At 41.1% G+C, this 22,237-nt stretch overlaps 1 protein-coding gene and 1 pseudogene across 1 annotated transcript in view; one reads left to right on the top strand and one right to left on the bottom strand.

Annotated features, from left to right (window-relative positions):
• Gprin3 (GPRIN family member 3) overlaps window positions 1-22,237 on the bottom strand; it is a 65,711-nt gene that overhangs the window by 13,621 nt on the left and 29,853 nt on the right. The gene's annotated exons all lie outside the window — the stretch shown is intronic.
• On the top strand, window positions 11,731-12,860 carry LOC101987243 (annotated as a pseudogene).

The raw sequence follows: 22,237 nt of genomic DNA, 5'->3' as shown, positions 1-22,237 counted from the left end.
AGAGGAAACTTTTTTTTTGCAAGTGACTCACAGCAGTGCTTGTAGCCGAGATGCAAGTAACACTGACTACAATATCACTCCCCCCTTTTTATTTTTATTTTTTTTAATTTTTTTTTTTTTTGGTTTTTTCGAGACAGGGTTTCTCTGTGGCTTTGGAGCCTGCCCTGGCACTAGCTCTGTAAGACCAGGCTGGTCTCGAACTCACAGAGATCCGCCTGCCTCTGCCTCCCAAGTGCTGGGATTAAAGGCGTGCGCCACCATCGCCCGGCAACTCCCCCCTTTTTAATAAAAAAAACAAACAAACTGTTGTTGAGCTATATATTTTCCTCTGTTTCCCCCTCTTCTCCTCTCCCCTCTCCTTTTACCCTTTCCCATGCTCCCCATGCCCCAAATTTACTCAGGAGTTCTTGTCTTTTTCTACTTCCCGTGTAAATTAGATCCATGTATTTCTCTCTTAGGGTCCTCTTTGTTGTCTAGGTTCTCTGGAACTGTGAACTGTAGGCTGATTTTTCTTTGCTTTATGTCTAAAAGCCACTTATGAGTGAGTGCCTATTATATTTATCTTTCTGGGTCTGGGTAACCTCACTCAATATGATGTTTTCTAGATCCATCCATTTACTTCAAAATATACAAAGAACTCATGAAATTGGTCATAACCCTGGCATCATAGACACTGAAATAATCAACTGATAAATGGGACCTCTTGAATCTGAAAAATTTCTCTAAAGCAAAGGACACGGTCAACAAGACAAAATGACAGCCTACAGAATGGGAAAAGATCTTCACTAACCCCACATCAGGCAGAGGTCTGATCTCCAAAATATACAAAAAACTCAAGAAATTGGTCATCAAAAAAAAAACAAAAACAAATAATCCAATAAAAAAAGGAATACAGACCTAAACAGAGAACTCTCAACAGAGGAATTTAAAATGACTGAAAGACACTTAAGGAAATGTTCAACATCCTTAGTCATCAGAGAAATGCAAATTAAAACAACCCTGAGATTCCATCTTACACCTGTAAGAATGGCTAAGATCAAAAACACTGATGACAGCTTATGCTGGAGAGGATGTGGGGTAAAGGGAACACTCCTCCATTGCTGGTGGAAGTGCAAACTTTTATAGCCCCTTTGGATATCACTATGGGAATTTCTCAGAAAATTAGGAAACAACATACCTCAAGACCCAGCAATACCACTTTTGGGTATCCAAAGCATGCTCAATAGCACAAGGACATGTGCTCAACTATGTGCACAGCAGCATTATTTGTCATAGCCAGAACCTGGAAACAATCTAAATGCCCCTCGACTGAAGAATGGAAAAGGAAAATGTGGTTCATTTTCACAGAAAAAATATTGACATCTTGAAATTTACAGTGTCACTCCTAACTGGTGACCGTAGGGTAAATGAGGACTGCTGACTCCCTACACCTTTAGTGTTCCTTCTAAAAACAATGAGTTCCCTGAGGATATCAACCCCCTATTTTCATAACAGACACCCACACTCAAAAATGCAGGTGGCAAAGTACCAAAGCTCTTTATGAGGTTTTCCAAACATGCAGTATTGGGTGATGGGAAAACGGGAGGCAGGAGGGGGCAGAGAAAGCCTGTGTTGGTGACCAACAGGAAGGCACTGCATACTAACAAAAGCAATCTTGCTTTCCTGCTGATAAAACACCGCTAGGCATCAGGAATCCAAACTTAGAGACTTAACCCACTTAAAGAAAGAAGACAATCTCAATCACAGGCTAACTGTGAGCACAACAGTATGCAATTAGTGACTTGTGGGAAGACAAAAACGTGAGCCCATTCCAGCTTCTCTGAACGTCAGAGAGTTTGAGCTTGTTTTTGCTCTTTCAAAGTTGTTGACAACAGATGTGGCTACAAAACAAGATATCCTGACCTAGGGTGTGGTTCTTGGGGTTTTTCACATCAAGATGGCCCGAGGAGGTAGATTCACTGAACCTTGACCACAGATCAGAGAATTCAAGCTCCTTCTTTTGAAATAAAAGGTTTGACTTAGGGAGTGGCTGCCTGCAGGATACTTGTCTAGGGTGGGTTCACTGCCCCAAACATCAAATTTACTCAGGAATTAGTGGTTTGATGCCTCAACAAGTATTGGAGCAAGTAACTGTAATGGTTACCCTTTGTATCATGTTAAAGTAGTTTTTTTTTGTATTGAGGTATAAAAGTGTATGAAAAATCAACACGGGTGAACTCAGAACTCAGTATGCCCCTATCCTGGAATGTACAAACCAGCTGTGGTTAGGATCAAGGCAGAAGTCACCCCAGAATGCTGACTTGTGACAGTGACTTAATGCTGTGCCAATGAAGCATACCCTGTAGGTGTTCAAATCTGTAGGACACTATAACTAATTCAGCTGGGAACTCCTGTCACTGTTATTCTGAAAGTTCAGAAAAAACAACTGCCCATGAAAATCTAGAGAACAGGGGAGTAAATGTAAACAGAATCGGATTTGATTAAAATGAAAACCTTTAAGTCAGACTCAAAGGTAAGACTGAGTACTCATGAGTGCCTCTCTGTGCCACAGGTTCAAGATAAAAAAAAAAAAACAAAACAAAGCACTATCCTCGTGCTTGTGAGGGGCTCCCAATTCCTGCAAGGCGTTGGGTAAAACTGGCATGTTGTAAGAGAAGAGAAATAAAAAGGCCAATGTATCACAGAAGTGGGTTCATTTTATTTTTTTGGCACATACTTCACCCTAAAGGATGTAGACCTTTGCAAAAAAATGTATTTAGTGTGATGAAGGGAAAGCAGATGCTGTGTGGGACCCTAGTACTAGGAACATTCTGTGCTTCCTTTTGGTTAAAGATCATTGTCCTATGCGCTATAGGAGGCCGAGCAGCCCACTCTCCTGTCCTGTCCTGTCCTGTCCTGTCCTGTCCTGTCCTTTCCTGTCCTCTCCTCTCCTCTCCTCTCTTCACTAGATTCTAGTACCAACCTAGCCTCTATTTGTGACAATTGAGACTTGTAGTTCTCAACCTCCCTAGCGATGCAACACATCAACACAGTTCCTCACATTGTCGTGACCCACATCCATAAAATTATTTAGTTTCTACTTCATAACTGCAATTTTGCTACTGCTATAAATTGTAATGCAAATATCTGATATGCAGGATATCTGATATGTGAGCCCTGTGAAAGAGTCATTTGACACCCAAAGAGGTTGCCACTCCCAGATTCAGAACCACCCGTCTAGACTGTTTCTAGAAATCATCCAATAACTTTGTGGGGCAAAGGTAAATGTAGTCTTTAACAGCAAGAAACATGTCTGCAAAGTAAATAACTCCTTCCAGCTGAACATGAAGAGATACTGGGGGTTTGATCTCAGGGTAAAGAGAGTGCTCTGATAGCTGATACTCGACCTCTGAGGATTGTAAGTTAGGGCAGCCTGTGGAGGGAAATCTTTGTAAAAATGCAAGGCCATGTGAGCTTTGAGCCACTTTAGGTACTGACTTTATGGGAGTGTACTAATGCATATATGCACTGGGTTATTTGGCACATGAAATTAGAAGAAATTTAAACGAGCATGCACTGGCAATTCTTTGCATGAATGGCAACATCGCACCTGGTGAGTATAACACACTGAGCAGCGTATCTCATGAGGACAGCAACGCAAAATGGGAAGGAACAAGCCCATTAGTACAATTTTAAGTGAAATGAAAACAAACAAAACAAAACAAAAAAACTAGTAATAATTAAAAAAATGTCAAGATAAAGAATGTCTTCAGAGTGCTACCATTCTCACTGAAAGGTGGACATAAAGATCTTCATTCATACATGAAGGAACTATTTCTGCTAGGATAAATATGGAATTGATCAGAGCAGTGAAGTGGACAGGGTAGAGAAATATTTTATCCTAAACTATTTTATACATTTCAAATTTTAATGTATATATAGTGACATAATTCATTCAAAAACAATACAAAAATTTCAAAGTCAATGTTCACATAGTCCATACCCTGTAACATTTCCATTAGAGGAGAGGGTTTGTGCTGTTCTGACATTAAGACACTTCCTACTTGCTTTTTGTTAAGTAAGGAGGCCAGCTGGTCACAAGTAGTTAAAGAAGTCACACTTATCTCTCTTGGTTATCTACAAGCTCCAGGCATCGTCAGTAATATTCATTGGCCATAGTTGACAAGACATTGCAGTGATGTCTTGAAGTTACAAGAACAAATCTTGTTTAAGTCACTTGTGCCGGACTATCCCTGTGCCGGGGTAGTTTTTACTTATAAACAGACTGTTTTAATCCAAAGGGGTGACTCATCTAGATGATAAATCTCATATCTATCAGAAGTCAGGGAATTTCTATTTCCATGTCTAGATGGGTAAAGCTTATCGGGGCTGGCAAGAAAGTGCTTACAATGCCTTTTCATTTGTTTGTTCCAAATACTTAGGGGAAAATGTGATATGTAAATTGATTTACAGAAACATGTAAAAGATTAAGAAGTCTTCTCTGATATCTTCTTGTCTAGGGAGCAGCTGCGTTTGCATATTCACAGGTTTTTGACAAACTCAAGAAGTGACTGTGAACACAGAGGTTGTGGGATATGTTGTGGGTTATTACGATTTTGTCTAAGGCTGATGATAAGTTAGGGTCATACTATGCTTGGGTGGTCTCCTCCCTCCCTGCCTCCTGTGACTTCTTCCTATTGCATCTACAATTTTGTTGACATACCCAGTATAATTTATTTGAAAAATTTCTATAATAGTACAAAGCAACAGTGTAAATCACAATGCTGTTCTCATTATTTCTTTTGGAACAAAGTAATAAGCTTCGTAGCTACAATTAATTATACAATGGTGTCTTAGTTACTGCTCTAATGTTGTGAAGAAGCAACAGGACCAAGGCAACTACTATAAGAGAAAACACTTAATTGGGTCTTAGTTACAACTTCAGAGGGTTAGTCCATGATTATCATGGAACATGGTAGCATGCAGGCAGGAGCTAGAGCAGTAGCTGAGAGTTACATCTTTTTTTTATGAATATATATATATATATATATATATATATATATATCATTTTATTGATATATGTCAGCAAAAGTAACTAAGTATCATATGAGATAATAGTTTATTTTTTATTTTTTTAATTTATTATTTATTAAGGATACATCTTACTCCTTAGGCAGAGCGAGAAGAAGGGAGAGACTAAAGGGAAGTGGGCTGTGCCATGTGCTTTTGAAACCATAAAGCCCACTCCAGTGACATATTCTTTTTCTCCAACAAGGCCACACCTCCTAATCCTTCTCAAATTGTACCACTCCCTGGTGACTGAGCATTCAAACTGATGAGCGTATGGGGCCATTTTCACTCAAGCCACCACAAAAGGTTGTGTAGAAGATGCAAATTAAGGAAGTTTCTTGGTGAACTCATATACATGCAGTTATGAAAGACTCCATTACATTATCTGATACTACATCCAAGTGAATTACCACTGACGCTACAGCCACAGTAGTTACATGGGCAGGGTAAGACTGGACATTTTAGTCCTGTTTTTGAAAACATGAACAGACGGAGAAGATTAGAGGTACCCATATCATTGAGGTAAACTTTGACCTGATAATTCTACCTATAGGAAGTGAGCTTGAAAAGCAAGTGAAATAACTGGCATAGACATGATGGAGCTCACCAGAGGGTTCACAGTAGAAGTTCTCTAACTAGTGACTAGCTTTTTGTTCCCAGCAACAAATTTACTGATGAGGCCCATGACATGGAGTCCCATCAGCTGACAGTCTTGGGGTGTCTGCTCAGCAGGAGCCAGGAACTCTTTCTCAGCTTACTAGTCAGTTCTTGTTCTAGCCACCACATCAGTTGGCTCTAATTATTTTGCCTGAAAGCATGGAATAGAAATACAACATTGTTTTTTTTTTTATGTTTATGAAATCTTTGGAAAAATTTGGCAATGGTGGTTGCTAAAAATGTTGCTACTGAGTGAATAGCTGGGAAAACAGGACAAGAACTGTAAACACTGAATCACCTTTTAAAATAATTTGTTATTATTAATCATTATTTAACATGTATGTGTATGTTGGGGGAGGTGTATGTGTAGGCACGCACATACCATGCATGTGAGGAGGGTCAAGCTGGTTCTCTTTTCTCTTGGGTTTCAGGACTGAACACAGGCACCAGGTTTGTGCAGCAGACACCTTTACCAGCTGAGTCATATCTGCCACAGCACTGCACATTCCTGTTCTTAGCATTGCTTCGCTTCACTGTAGCGAAATTTGAAGTAGACAAGTGTTAAAGGTTTCGGGCTAGTTTATATGAGAAAGATGTTCTGAAATAAGTCTATTAAAAATGATAGTGTTTAATGCTGGATAAAAACAGTAATTTGAAAATGCAGAAGTGGGGACTTGGTTTAGGCTGGAAAAATCCGCATGCATATGAGAAGGAGCACCAAAGGAGAGGTCAAATCTACACCACTCAGGGATGCGGCAGGCTGTGAAGTAGGAGTCTATGTGTCAGTCTACGGAAAGTCTGAGAGTGCTTTCTGTCTCTTGTAGGTGGACAGCGAATTATGAGATGGAAACATCCTGTTGTACACGTGGCTTGCTACAGGTGTCCTTGTGTTCTGAAGACTGTATAGTTCTCACTTACACCCCACAATAATCCGGAGAGGTGGTACTCATTTCACTCATACTTTAGAATTGATGAACCAAGCTCAAAATATTTAATCAATTTCCCTAAAGTCCGATTAAAAAAAATGAGTAGAATGACTGACCCACATCTGCATCCTTTCCTAGCTCACTGACATCATTCCAGGACAGGAATGGCGGGATCAGAGAATACTGCAGGGGACAAGGGGGGGATGCCTATGGCTAAATCAACAGTCTAGACAATCAGTAGGAAGAGAAGATAGAGAGGGATTATATCGGAATAGTTTCCCCCATGAAGATGTATTACCTGAGCTAATCAACTTGGAGAGGAAAGGCTTGCCTTGGTTTCATGGGCTTCAGTTCCAGGTTCCTTAGATCCACTGTTTGTAGCCAGGTTTATGGTATATACAGAGACAGAGGGTCATGCTGAGAACACGGAGTAAAGCAAAGCACCTCACCTCATGGTAGAGAGGACACAGATAGGGATAGAGAGGGACAGGAAGGGTCCAGGGACAAGTGACAGTGATCTCCATCCTCCACTGACCTATTAACTTGTCATCAATGAAATCAAAAGCCTCATGATTAGTTATCAGTTGATAGTACTGCTAGCTCAGGACCATTTTGCAAAACACGACTCTTTGGAGAGAGACACTCCATATCCAGACTGTAGCAATATTTTTCAAAAGAGAATTGTGTAAACTCGGTTGAATGTGGTAGAATGTGCCTGTGATCCCAGAAATTAGAGGAGACTGTGATAGGTGTGACCTTGTCTCAGAAAGCCCATCTGCAACCGGAAAACCAAATCCAGTCCAAGCAAGCAAGCAAGCAAGCAAGCAAGCAAGCAAGCAAGCAAAAAAAACCTCAAAACCCCCAGCAAATCAATCAATAGCAGCAGCAACACCCCACACAAACAAACAAAGTAATCAAACAAAGGTAAGAAAAGGGTTCTACTCTGGACTGCATAATTGTGGTTCAAAACTCAGATTTTGAAAGCTAATCTCAATGATGGCTGGATGATGAGAACCTAAGGACGCAGATGTTATGAATGGGATCATTGGTCCTGTAAAAAGGACTGAATCGCTCAGCCCTTCTGCCTTGCTAGGATACAAGAAGACAGGAACCTTCTGGTGCTGCCTCACCAGACTTCCAGTCTGCCCATGCCTTTTCGGCACCATGAGGAAATCCCTGTTGTTTAAGCTGGCCAGGTCTATGGTTCTTGTCACATAGCCCTAATGTGTTCAGACAGACATCAATATGCTAAGGAGGATTGTGACAAAAACCAGGGATTCAGCCTGTACCATGATGAATGTCTGCAACATGTAGGATTCATAAATGAGTAAAGGGATGGGCAGAAAGAGGCCGGGCAGGGGTGGCATCAGTGACCCAGCACAGCAACGGTTAAGGCTGCTACAGTAACATCATACAACCAAGAAATTTTTAAGCTTTTCTTACTTGTGGTTACTTTTGCTCCCAGAATGCTCTGCTAGTTCTCATAGCTATACAAAAAAAGTATACAACACAAACATTTACTGATAGATTTAAAATAAATTTATTTCAAGACAGTTCTTTGGTATGCATATAAATGTATTGTTTATTAAAGATTAAAGTACATTTGCATACTAATGCTATGCAAATCCTTGTTTACTTTTATATAAATAATTAAATCTTGGTTGAATGCTTGTCACTTCAGGACACTGAGTATTGCTTTTTAGAATGATATGTACTTTGTACAACTGCCAATGCTAGAATGTTGCTTCACATAAATATGTGGTACAAAATGGCAGAAGTCTGTTGAGGGCCAACTCAGAAAATGATGCAAATTTTGTTTGAATAACAAGTCAAATTCAACAAATATTTTTTTTTACAACCCCAAGGTCCAAATCAGGAACAGAAGGAGAGAGAGCATAAGCAAAGAACTCAGGCCCTCGAGGGGTGCACCCACACACTGAGACAATGGGGATGTTCTTTCGGGAACTCACCAAGGCCAGCTGGCCTGGGTCTGAAAAAGCCTGGGATAAAACCAGACTTGCTGAACATAGCAGACAATGAGGACTGCTGAAAAGTCAAGAAAAATGGCACTGGGTTTTGATCCTACTGCACGTACTGGCTTTGTGGGAGCCTAGGCTGTTTGGATGCTCACAGGGCAGGGAACCCGGTCTGCTCTTCAGGCTGATGAGAAACGGGGATTTGATTGGGGGGAGGCGGAGGGATATGGGAGGCTGTGGCAGGGAAGAGACAGAAATCTTTAATAAATAAATAAATCAATTCAGCAACTTAAATAGCAATTTAAACTACTTTTAAAGAGTTATTTCTTTTTATTTTGTGTGTTTTCCTGAATGTATGCTCATATGAGCACCATGTATTCCTGGTGCCTGAAAAGGCCAAAAGAGAGTCCTGGATCCCTTAGAACTGGAGTAACAGATGGTGTTACTGTGAGTAAGTCATGTGAGTGCTGGGAACCAAACCCAGGTCCTCTACAAGAGCAGAAAATGCTCTTAACTGCTGAGCCATTTCTGCAGGCCCACTAAAAAGCAATTTTCAGAGCCAAATGTTCTAACATGACAGGATCCAAATATATACTAAGACCTAAGCTGAGGAATTACAATAAGAAAATATTAAAAGTCTTGAAATAAAAATATTATGTTTCTGTAGAAGCAGAAGATGTTATATGTACAGTAATGACACTTCAGGTCATAACACACAGTGTCATGAATGCTAGTGGAGGTATTTCAGGCAGTATTCACTGCTGTGTGGTAGGACAGCAATGTGCACATGCTATGAGCTCAGAAATAAAGCTGCACCGAGTCTCTACTACACCAGGGAGAATACTTCCAGAAGCCTCTCAAATGCATTAGTTGTTTGATTTTGAATTGATTTTATTATTGCCATTTTTTCCTAATTTCCATTAGTATATGTTCTATACAGGGGTGTGACCCACTTTCAGAAGTGGGAAGAGCCACGTTCCCAGTATACATATTTCTGACAGTCCCATGAGAAGCCTTCTTCGGAAGTCTCATAATCAACCACACTATGGTATTAGTCAAGGTAACCTCAGCGTTTTTGAAGTCAGGATTTGTAAGAAGAAAATTTTCTCTTCGCATTCCCAATTGCTTGAATGTGCAAAGCAAACTTGCATTTGCACTAAATGTTTTTTTTTACTTTCTTTATAACATGTTTCTAATTGTTCTAAGTGGTTTAATTGGATTACCAATTCAATGAAATATTAAGGTTTCACAAACACAAACTTTATCTATCATTCATGTATATCAATGAACTGTAAACCTTTTGATCCAACCTGATTTAAATATATTAAACCAAATATACATATTTATATCTAAGTGCTTTATTGTTTCTCCCAAATCAAATATTGATACAAGCAATACTTATCTTCTGCTTTTTTTTATTAAATTTTCTCTAAAAGACCCTGAAGACTCAAACAGAAAATTCTAAGAACTGATAGTTGTAGTAAAATGGCAGTATATGAAATTAGCATACAAAATCAGTAGCCTTTGGGTCACACCAATGACAAAGATACTGGAAAAGAAAGAGGGAACTGATCCCATTTACAATAGCCTCAGAAAATAAAACATAGCATCTTGGAATAATAAACCTAACCAAAAACGTGAAAGACCTCTACGATGAAAACATGGAAGAAACAACCGAGGAAAACACTAGAAGGTGGGAAGTCCTCCCGTGCTCATGGATCAGAGGAGTCAGTATGTGAAAATGGCCATCTCTACAAGACAGTCTGTAGTTCCAATCAGAGGAGTCTGTGTGAAAATGGCCATCTCTACAAGACAGTCTGTAGTTCCAATGAACTCCCAATCAAAGTTCCAAAGCCATTCTCCAGAAATTTTTCAATGTTAAAATTCATATGACAGTGCAAAAGATCCTGGATCATCAAATAATTCTGAGCAAAAAGAATAGCGCTCTCCTGAACCTATCCCCATCCCTGATCGTAGTGACAAAAATAGCATGCTCCTGCCGCAAGAACACACATATAGACCAATGCAGAAGAACAAAAGCTGCAGGTAAAAGTTCACACAGTCATAGCCACTTCATTTTTTACAAAAATATCAAAAGCTCTCATTGGATAGCTGCACGTTGAAGAGCAAAGCTAAACTCTTACCTTTCCCTTTGTACAAAACTCAGCCCCTTAATGTCCAGAAAGTGTGTGAGGGATAGAGGAAAAAGGGAGGGTGATACTCTCCAAACAATTGCTCAGGAAATAGGGTAAACATTGAAAAGTGGGAGCTCGTAAAATTCAAAAAAAAAAAAATCAAGGGAAGATATAGCTTACAGAATTTGAAACATTCTTACCAGCTACACAGCTGATAGAAGATTACTATCCAGATAACACAAGGAATGTAAAAGCCAGAAAAACAAGAAGAAAACAAACAATCTAATCAAAAGCTGCCCTAGCACTGTCGAGTTACCAAGGCTCCAGCAGAGAGCTTCTTACTCAAGTCCACCTGGGCAGCCCTTGTTAAACCCAATGAGTCACAAAGCAAAACCAAAACAAAGCAAAAAGACACAAGTGGGGTGGGGACTTGGTGGCAAGTGGAGAGGAGATAGGCATATCAGGAAGAAAAGAGAAAATAGACTGATGTGATCAGAATGGATTATGTGTGTGTGCAAAACTGTTACAAGATAAATTAAAACCAAAAGTGTGTCAAGGATAGACCAAGGACAGAGCCATAATAGACCTCTGTCTGACAGTTCTATACACAGGCACTCCTCTTTGAACAGAGCACCAACACCTAGATAGCAGCCTACGACCCTTCCCTGTGTGGAGCTGCGTGCACATCCTTCTCTGAACAATAATATAATTTCTCCTCCTGGTAATTTCTGACCTTCAGTTATAGACAGTTTCTACTGAAATGCTCTCCAGCTATATCTAGGTAGTGCAGAATAGGGAGAGCAATCAGGCCTGTAATAATTTTGGATGTATAGGCAATATGGTAAAGTGTGTCCTCTACTTGGAACTTTTTGGAGAATTCTTTATACCTGTGCATATTTGGATGTGCATATGATTAAAATCAAGTGCATCGCCCCAGAGTCCGGGAGTAGAAGCCGGTTGTCAAGCCAGTCCCCTTCCGTGCTCCCCTGCCTTTTCTTTCTCTTTCAACATGACAGATGCCGCTGTGTCCTTCGCCAAGGATTTATTGGCTGGTGGAGTGGCCGCAGCCATCTCTAAGACGGCGGTAGCGCCCATCGAGCGGGTCAAGCTGCTGCTGCAGGTGCAGCATGCCAGCAAGCAAATCACGGCAGATAAGCAATACAAGGGCAGTATAGACTGAGTGGTTTGTATCCCCAAGGAACAGGGAGTCCTGTCCTTCTGGCGTGGTAACCTGGCCAATGTCATCAGATACTTCCCCACCCAGGCTCTCAACTTTGCCTTCAAAGATAAATACAAGCAGATCTTTTTGGGTGGTGTAGACAAGAGGACCCAGTTTTGGCGCTACTTTGCAGGGAACCTGGCATCAGGTGGTGCCGCTGGGGCCACATCCTTGTGCTTTGTGTACCCCCTTGATTTTGCCCGTACCCGTCTAGCAGCTGATGTGGGCAAAGCTGGAGCTGAAAGGGAATTCAAAGGCATTGGTGACTGCCTGGTTAAGATCTACAAATCTGATGGGATTAGGGGCCTGTACCAAGGCTTTAATGTGTCAGTCCAGGGCATTATCATCTACCGAGCTGCCTACTTTGGCATCTATGACACTGCAAAGGGAATGCTTCCAGATTCCAAGAACACTCACATCTTCATCAGCTGGAAGATTGCACAGTCTGTCACTGCTGTCGCTGGCTTGACTTCCTATCCCTTTGACACGGTTCGCCGTCGTATGATGATGCAGTCAGGACGCAAAGGAACTGACATCATGTACACAGGCACGATCAACTGCTGGAGGAAGATTGCTCGTGACGAAGGAAGGCCTTTTTCAAGGGTACATGGTCCAACGTTCTCAGGGGAATGGGTGGTGGGTGCCTTTGTGCTTGTCTTGTATGATGAGATCAAGAAGTACACATAATTATGTCGAAGGTGTTCTCCCCGAGAACAGGCATGTTGTATAATACACCATATCTTGAACATTCTAGACAGATTCTCTGGGCTTGTCTGTTTTATCAATGGCAACTATTTACCAGTTGAAAAGTGGGAAGCAATAATATTCATCTGACCAGTTTTCTCTTAAAGCCATTTCCATAATGACAATAATGAAGGGACTCAATTATATTTTTTATTTCAGTCACTCCTGATAATAAAAATTGAAGAAATAAAAAATATCTAAAGACAAAAAAAAAATCAAGTGCATCATGAGAAAAGATGTGCACAGTGATCAAAAGCTTTCCTAACTCAAATCTGTCAATCAAAATAGGGAATTATGCAAATTTACCCTGTATTAATTACTTTTCTGTTACCATGAAAAATACCATGATCAAAAGCAACCTAAAGAAGAAAGAAGTTTATTTCATTGGCCTATATGTCTAGAGAAGAAAGAAGTTGATTTGGTTCCAGAGGGACCATAGCCATGGCAGGAGGAGCAAGAAGCAGGCTGATCACATTGCATTTGTATACAAGAAGTAGCAGAGAGGAGCAGGAAACCATCAAGCGTGTAAACCTTCAAAACTCACCGCTAGTGATGTACTTTCACTAGCTGCGCCTCCTAAAAATTCTAAAATTCCCCCCAAACAGCACCACCCAGCTGGGAATCAAGTCAAATGCATGAGCCTCTGGGAAGCATTTTTCATTCAAAGCATCACATACTTCTTAGCAAACAGCTTGTCTTTCTTCAGACTCCACAAAAGAAGACAGACAGTGACTTGGGACCCTCGAGTGCTCTCCCCCATGTGCCCCCTTTCACAAACATATCTTGAATGTATTATTGCCTTGCCCTTAAATAGTTTCCCCTGCTACTTTAAAACCTTTGTGAACTTATTTTAAGTCTTTGAATAAAATGCCAAGAACCTAGAAACTTCTGACCTACTCCTGACCACTGGTAACATTTTGATAAATGGATAGGATGTGCCTGTCAAACTGCCTTCTAAATAACTCTGTTTAAGTTGAGAGATTCATAGTGCTGCTTTTGTATTTGGGCATAGAAGGTTCTTTTTGCAGCGGGAGGAGGTTACTGATCAATGTGCTGAGATTTCTTGGAGCCCACAGGTATTATACAGTAGATGTACCCCTGACAAATCTATAGACTAATCCACAGGAAGTGTATACATACACATCCACATGGAGTAACCCCTTCAGCAGAGCTGTGGGAACACTTGTCTTTTGGAAAAAGTCATTGTCAAATCTATAAAAGCCTTGTCAAGCCATGATTTTCCCTTCAAAATGGGATTCATTCCCAAAATAACTTCTGCATGGGCAATGGAAAGACCTTCCCATTCCCCCATACCACGAGGCCTTAGAGCGATAACATTAACTCTTTGTTCTAACACTCAGATTTACATAGAGTAAGTCCCACAAAACTACCTACTAACAGATCACATAGGAATTTCAAAAGAATAGAAAGACTCCATCCTTACCAGTCAGACAGGTCTGGTGTGGATGAAGTCCAGGTTCAGGGACATTTAGTAACTTTATCTAATGGTTTGGAATGTTAGGTATTTCCCATTGGATGCTGACTCCATGGGTGGTGCCACCTGTTCTGGGGCGCTGCTTTGCTGCTTTGTCAGGTTGTACCTGCCCTTTGTGTGATTTTGATATGCATATAATCATCTTTGCCTATGGAATTTTTTAAACCATGTCTGTAAAAATTAAAAACCTGGTGGAGATCACCTCTTTTTTTCCTACTTCTCTTTCTTGCTGTTTCTTCGCTCCAGGAAATAAAGAATGAGAGCAGATTTATTTCCTTTTATCCTCAGATTCAGTTAGCCAGGTTTTCACTTTGCCATAGAGAATCTAGCTGGACCCTGTGGGGTTGCTGAGGCTGATACTCAAGACACCCGAGAGAGACTGAATGAGTGTAAAATGACCGGCCTTAAATAGGACATCTACATCACCTGCCATAAAGCACAGGGGCCATCATGGAGAAGAGGGCATACCGAATGCAAGAGCTGGAAGAAGGGGCGGGGAGCTATGGAACACTGTATTCCAGAAATAACAAGGTCTTGCCTCTTAAATTCTCAGCAGCTGCACACGATCAGCCTGAGAACGACACCCTCAATATCCTGTCATGAAAGGGAAAAAGGTTCATGATGCTCCAATCTTCCCTGAAGATTATTGGCAGTCTATGGTTGATGGAGGAAGAAGAGGCATTTTTTTTTCCAGTGGCATAGCCTCTGACAAGATACTCATGTTCTTATAAATTACTTCTCTTCTATGCTCTCATAAATCCAAAGAGACTCACTGGAGATACACACATAGAACACATGTGTGCAGGCATGTGCTGAGTGTGTGCTCTGGTGCCTAATGCAGAACCCAGTGTATGGAGCTTTAGAATAGGGAACAAAACTTTCCAGAAAGAGCTGCACCTTTAGACCAAACCCTCTGCAAGTCTGGTTAACTGATCAGAACTTCAATGAGGTGGAGGTTGGGATACTGCAGGTCCATTACTAATTAAAATTTACCTTGAGTCACCTTTAGCCCCTTCAGTAGATTTTTCTTTCCCCCTCTGTGTCAGACCTAACCCCTTCGACTATCTGAAAGAGATACTTTATAATGGAATAACTTAACAAAACCTTAGTGTCTACCAACCGAAAGCCTGTCATCCGACAGCATCTGAGGCCCATAGCTGAGACTTCTCCGCTGTGCTGTAATTACCTTCTTAATGTTCTCACCAGCGCATTAGCAAAGTGACTTGATTCATTTCTTTGTTCTGTTACTATAAATTAACTTCATGAAATTGCTTCCATCATCAACCATGAAATTTGAAAAACCTAACTCTGTTCCTAGGCCATTGTCACTCATGCTTGGTTACAGAGGAAAGTTTCTTCTTTCCTGTGTAAGGTGAGACCTGCAGTTTTTTGTTCACAGAAGTGCTGGATACAAAAAGAAAGGAGTGAATGCACTCCTTTCGTCTTGGTAGATTGTAATTTTTTTTTTTTTTTGAGACAGGGTTTCTCTCTGAAACAGTCTTGGTTGTCCTGGACTCTGTATACCAGGCTGGCCTCAAAGTCACAGAGTTCTGCCTGCTTCTGCCTCCTAAGTGCTGGGATTAAAGGTGTGAGCCACCACCACTGGGCAATTGTGCAATCTTAATTTGAAACATTAAACATTTCTTGAATGGCAGTCTCACTTTGTTAATATTATATGAAAATTTAGTAAATATGTTCCCAAGCCTAAAATTCAAGTTAACCAAAATGCTTAATTATATCACTAATCCAACCATCACTGAGAAATAAGGTTTAACCCCCTGAAAGCGATAGCCATGTTAAATCTAAATAGTACAGTGCTTGAAAGCATTTTCAACAGCAGAGGTAAGACACAGGAGTAGAAGTCTGGACTAGATTATCAGAGCAGAGCATCGTCACTCACTCCTGCCTCAGAAATTTCTAGAAACCACACAAACTTTGAGAACTTACTCTGTGATTGTAAAAGCACCCATTCCAAGATTCATTTTAACAAGAAAGTCTGTGTGACACACTGTACCCTGATTTGTGTCTGGCATCTGTGCCTTTATATGTGATGGTCCATGTCCTTCGCAAGCACCACATCTTCCTTCCTGCTGTTTCCAATTGCAGTTGAGTTCAGCTCCACCCATTACCCAGAGTACCCAGAGTTCACAGACAACTGCTGTAGGCACTAAAGACACAAAATCAGCATGGACTCTGATCTCAAGAAGAGTGGTTGAAATCAGCAAGAGAGAGGAGTCTAAGGAAATGCTAACTACAGAGTGGCCAAGGCACATAGGGGAGGGATAGCTGAAGTCTATGAGGATAGAGAGCAGGAAACAAAGGGGTTAAGTTGAGCAGTGTGGGAGGGAATAGTACTACTGCCTGAAGCATGCACAACACACAGAAGTATGGAGAGAACATGGTGCACCAAGAGACACTGACACAAAAGTGTGTTTGAGTATTTTATGTCCAGATGAATCATGACAGTCTTTAATGCTGCTTGTTGGAGCTGACTTGTGCTTACAGTGATGCTGCAAAAAAGAAATATTTGAGTTGATAGTGCAGCTATGAGTCCTAGGTGACATTTCTGTCAATTGTGGCCAGATATAGAATAGTTTTCCCATAAGGTCATAAGGGTGACAATTTAGACATCATAGTGCGATGCTACCATCCTAAACAAGGAAGCTGACAGTAGGCTTAAGCCTTGGGCAAAGAAGGATGTGCAGATGTAACTCTCTCTAATGATAGTAGGTGACCATATTGGTTTGCTTACTTACTGTACCAGAATTGTTATTATTTTAGAGTGTACTTGTCCTTAAAAAATGTCTACTGTGAAATAGCACATAATATTCCTGCAGCAGTTCCAACATTCCTATGCACCGCATTTGATTGCTTCAAGAAGCCATACTGTGGACCAGCACAACTGCATCACAATTTTGAGATGAACTGATAATGCACTTTTCAGAACACATTCCCATCGTTGATTGGCCCGTACATGTAATGGTGTTGATTCTTATGGTGCCTGGGATGCTTTTCCAGAGAATAAGCTGTAAGATAGCATGGAGCAGTAGGAAGATTAGAAAGGAGGAAGACTTGGGAATTAGAAAAGAAACAGGATCTTCATCTGGGAAACAATTGGGTGGACTTGAATGAGTGGGCCCAAATATAAGGATGATCTGGAAAGTTCTGGAAAATGTAGATTGCTGTGTATGTTCACCCAATTCTATAGAGTTAACTTCTGTGCTCACCAGGAGCAGCTTCATATAGAAGTCAACATGGAAGCACTTACTTCTCTTATGGAATCTCTTTGGTCTGATGGGCTTATGCCTGATTAACGGGCAATCATTCCTGCCAAAAGATTTCTCATGCACAAGGACAAACTTCGTTCAAAGGCCAATCAATCCATTCTGCTCCACATCCTCTAGGTTATAATGAAGGGTAGCAACAGTTTAATTCTTAGGGGGAAAATTAAGCAAGTATTATCAAACACTGAAGATTCACTCTCAATAAAGTACACATAGACTCTAAGTTGAAGCCCCATGACCATCTGGTGAATGAACAGCTCAGATTGCTTAGGGAGCTGGCTTCCTGTGCCACCATCTGATTGGGAGCATATTTCCCTGCTTCTCCTACCTGCCAAGCTGTGTCTTGAAGCTTTCTTAAGCCCCAACTGCTTGCTCTAGCAGTGCCTTCTGCCTAGCCTGGAACTGGGAATTGGCAGAGAGAGAGAAAGAGAGAGAGAGAAAGAGAGAGAGAGAACGCAGAAACCTAAGGTGGGCAGCAGTTTTTGTGGCATCAAGGTCAAGAACTCATGGGACCTTGTAGAGACTGGCGCCTCCTGGGTTGATGCTGTGGTGGGGAAGGCAGAATGAGTTAGTGCATGTCAGCCAGCAACTATTCTTTTCCAACCCTAAACTTTACAGCGTATCTGCCTTCCCAGTGAGCTTTCTTAGCTAATTACATCAATATGGAAACTGGCTAGTAAATAAAGACTAAGTGGCTGCCATCCCGTCATCCTACCCTGACAATGTTCAGTATTGAGAGATGAATATATTGGGTGGGAGTGTTTCACACCCACACACCCTATATGACTGACTATTAAGGTGAAAAGGGACAGGGATTAGTGATTATCTCTCAAACTCTTTCTCTTTTCTTCCTCTCCTCCTTCTCACACCCTCTTGCTTTCGTGTGTGTGTGTGTATGTGTGTGTGTGTGTTTCCTTCACATGGAAGGGGTGCTGGGCACACATTACCCTGAGGGTAAAGCAGTTGAAGGGACACATGCCAACTCAAGCATGTAGATCTGGGAGGTTGTGGCCGTCTTCTGATTTCCGCTCTTGCTAAGAAAACATTAGATTTCATTCCTAAAACTACCCACCAAGGTCTATTCCCTTATTTGACCATTTCCTCCTTCTGAGGCTAACTACCAAGATCCAGCTATCAAAGTATTTAAGTCCAGCAATCAAAAGCTCCCTTTGGCTCATCTAATTAACATGCTCAAATAAATTAGACCCCTCTTCCTAACATGAGGTCTCTCCTTTACCTTGATGAAACTACCCTTTTCCTGTGTACCATGTATTTCCTCTCTATCCAGACGTAGTCCTTTGTCTCTCTGGAACAAAGTCTCCCACCGTTTCTTTGTTCCCCTCCTCTCCATTATCCTCTGTCCCCTGTGTTTGTCTCTTAATTCCTGCCTTCTGTCCTTCTCGGACAAATAAACTTCCTTTGGTCTGAGAACTTGGTCGTGGGGGTCCTGAGCTGATACTTTTTCTTTCAGCGATTGCATTGTGTAAGAAGAATGCTACATTCCAAGTTAATCCTGGGTCTCTGATCTGAATAACATACACAAACTCTGGAACTCTACTTGAAAATGTCTGATGATGTGTACATTCTAGTCAAGTCTAACCAATATTCAAATAACCGTACCTGCTTAGAGCAGGTAGGTACTTTTTGCTGGATGAGGTTTGCGTACTCTTTGACCTTGGACTGTATGTGCTATCTTGGAATAAGGGGGAAAATGACAAAGAAGCAAAGGGCCAGCTTTCTTTTTCCTTGAGAACAGTGAACAGTTGGATAAGATTCGCTCTGGCAGTTTTGTGCCCTAGCTAACAGAACACTAATGACATCTGCTTTGGGACGAGCTTCAGAATCTTCTTCTCCCTCACAGCTCAGCTCAGAGCTGCAGAAACTCTGGTTATCTTGTTCCCTGGAGTCTTTTCTTCCCTTAATGAAGCAGACCTCTGTTTGCTTGCCTGTCCTCATCCCCAGCAATGACAGATCATAACGCCCCCTCTAAAATGCAATCTGATGTGATTCTGATGTGATGAGCTAATGCTTGGTCACATATTTTATAAAGGAATATGAAAGATAAAACCCTGTCTGCCTCACTCATCTTAAAGGGATGTGGGCCATTGTATGCAGTGCTCAAATCTATTATAATCATGTCTACAGTTTAAATGTAGGTCAGGGACACTTTCTTCCAAAGGATCATTCTGTGAGCATCATCTATCTCAAGAGAAATAAATTCTAGGAATTCTTGGCTGAACTTGTACAACAGGGAAAAACAGTAAGATTTTTTTCAGAGATAACTTGTCCCTCTTCCAGTAAACAGTATAGGTATCATTTTATATGAGCAATGAATTTTTAAATACATCAGTCATTCTTTGAAAATTATTGATGAAAATTACATACTCTGCACCAGTATAACCATGTTTTTGTTTTATGTATTTACTTTTCTCTTTATTCTGCAGAGTGTGTTAATCTTTAAGTCTCTTAGACTATCTTGATATGAGCAACAAGACATTAGCTGATGATAATCTAATTTGCTTTAGTGAATTTTTAATATAATTATAGACCCATTTCATTTCCTATTTTACTAATTACTTCTATTACTCAAAATTTGATTTTACTTTTGCTTATTATTTATATATGCAATTTCCTTTTAAAACCCAATTCTTTCTCTTTGTCCCCATACAGAAACTATAGGTGATTTTTCTCATGGCTTCTCTTTACTGACTCAGAAGTCTTGGAAGACAAAGGGGACTACATCCTCTCCATAGGTTCAATGTGAACAAATTGAGATGTTAGCTAAGGAAGCAGTTTCATAACAAGGGGGAAGCCAGGAAATGTACAGGGGTGGGCAAGGGATATTGTTCTCATCATCCCCATCACCTATATCCTTTTACCAACTTAAAGTCTCCATCGCCAATATTTTCTACTTGAGGCCTAGTTAGCACTGAATGGAGGGGCTGGAGCACTCTTTACTGATAGGTTTGAGAAAATAGAACACAGATAGGAAGAGCAGAACACAGGAGTGCTGCAGAAAGCAGTCAAACAACAACACCAAAACAGATCTTGGAAGGGTGGGCAGTGAACAAAGTTCAGGATATGGAACAAGAAGGAAACCATTTTATTCCTGATGAATAATAGCGGCAGTAATGTGAGAAACCCTGTGCTGCCTGAAAAAGTATGTCCCCTTGTCCCCAATGTGGGAGATGCCCCGATGTCTTCCCAGGTCCTGCCCCACCTGTGAGGCTATTCTATAGCACCCTATTTTCAAACCTGAGTGGAATCATAGCACACTCTTTCCTGACCAGGGTGGCTATAGATTTGTGTAGAGCTCTGACTCCCTCACAACTCAACTTTGTGATGAGGCTACAAACCCTTCACAATTTTTTCCTGAAGTCACTCCCAAATTGGCTGTCTTCTTTGGTCAGTGAAATGGTCCTTGTTAAATGACTAGCTAGCCTCTGTGAGAATGGATGGGCTCACTGCCCCTATCCCCCACCCCCATCTTGAGGACCTCCCTGGAACATTTGTTATTTTGACCACTGTGTCTGTGCTGGCTAGTTTCATGTCAACTTGAGCCAAGCTAGAGGCATTTGGGAAGAGGGAACCTGAACTGAAAAAATGCGTGTGGGCAAGGCTGCCATTAATTCTCTTCATTGATGATTGATGAGGTGAGTCTACCTACAGGGAATGGTGCTCCCTCTGGGCTGGTGGTCCTCAGTATTGTTAGAAAGCAGCTGAACAAACCATGAGGAGCAAGCCAGTAAAGATTGCCTCTGTATCAGCTCCTGCCTCCATGTTCCTGCCCTTTCTTTGCCTAGGTGACAGACGACAAGCTGGCAGGTGAAATTAACCCTTTCCTCCCCAGGTTGGCTACGATATTTTATTATGGCAATAGAAATCTCAGGATACTCTCCTTCTGGAAGTTTCTTTAGCTGTGGTTTGCTCTTAGTCTGTTTTCTTCTCTTCTCTATGGAGGGCTCTATAATTTCATTACATATTTCCCCTTTCCCTTGTCAGTTGATAAATGCTGCGTTCCCTAGAAGTCTGCTCTTTTCACTCCATGCACTCCACCTAAAATTTTGCTCACTTACATGACCCCAAACATCCAAGCTGTCTCCACCCAGAGCTTCCACTAGTCTCAAGGCTGACAAGTTCCATTTACTAGTCTTTCTGATACCTTGTAAAAGACATCCCCAACACATCCATACATCCATTTTTACTGTGATCACACTCATCCCCTTTAAGGCAATTCTATTTTTATTCAAGCCAGAAATGTCCAAGGTATCCTTGTCTCACTGTCCTTACTCCATACTTCCAGCCACCAAGTCTTAAACACACTTTCTTTGTAATATAGCCTACAACTGTCTTGTATAGACTCCTATCATTCCTTGCCAGAATTTTTTCAGTGACTTCTTGAACTCACCTCTTCTAATCTGTGCCTTCTTCATTTCTCCACTCTGCTGCCAAGGGGGCATTTCTAAAACTTCAAATTGCATCCTGTGACTCTTAGAACAATGGCATACATCCATTTCAGGATGGAATTCACATTCTTGAGTGTGGAACTCAAATCTGTGCAATGAGGCTTTCATTATTCTTCATGCCTCATCCTTCCTGTTGGGGTTCCCAAAGTCTTTCAGCTCAACCATGTGAGAAGGATTGATGGTTACTCAAACACAGCAAGAGTTTTTCTGCTCTCATCCACGCTGTTGTCTGTTTCCCAAATGTTGTCTGAGCGGGGTTCATTCCCTAAATTTCTGGTCTACTTGT

Source organism: Microtus ochrogaster, linkage group LG3, assembly GCF_000317375.1.
Source record: "Microtus ochrogaster isolate Prairie Vole_2 linkage group LG3, MicOch1.0, whole genome shotgun sequence".
NCBI classification, from domain to species: Eukaryota; Metazoa; Chordata; class Mammalia; order Rodentia; family Cricetidae; genus Microtus; species Microtus ochrogaster.
The sequence above is the reverse complement of the archived record's forward strand: the minus strand, read 5'-3'. Positions and strand labels throughout refer to the sequence as shown.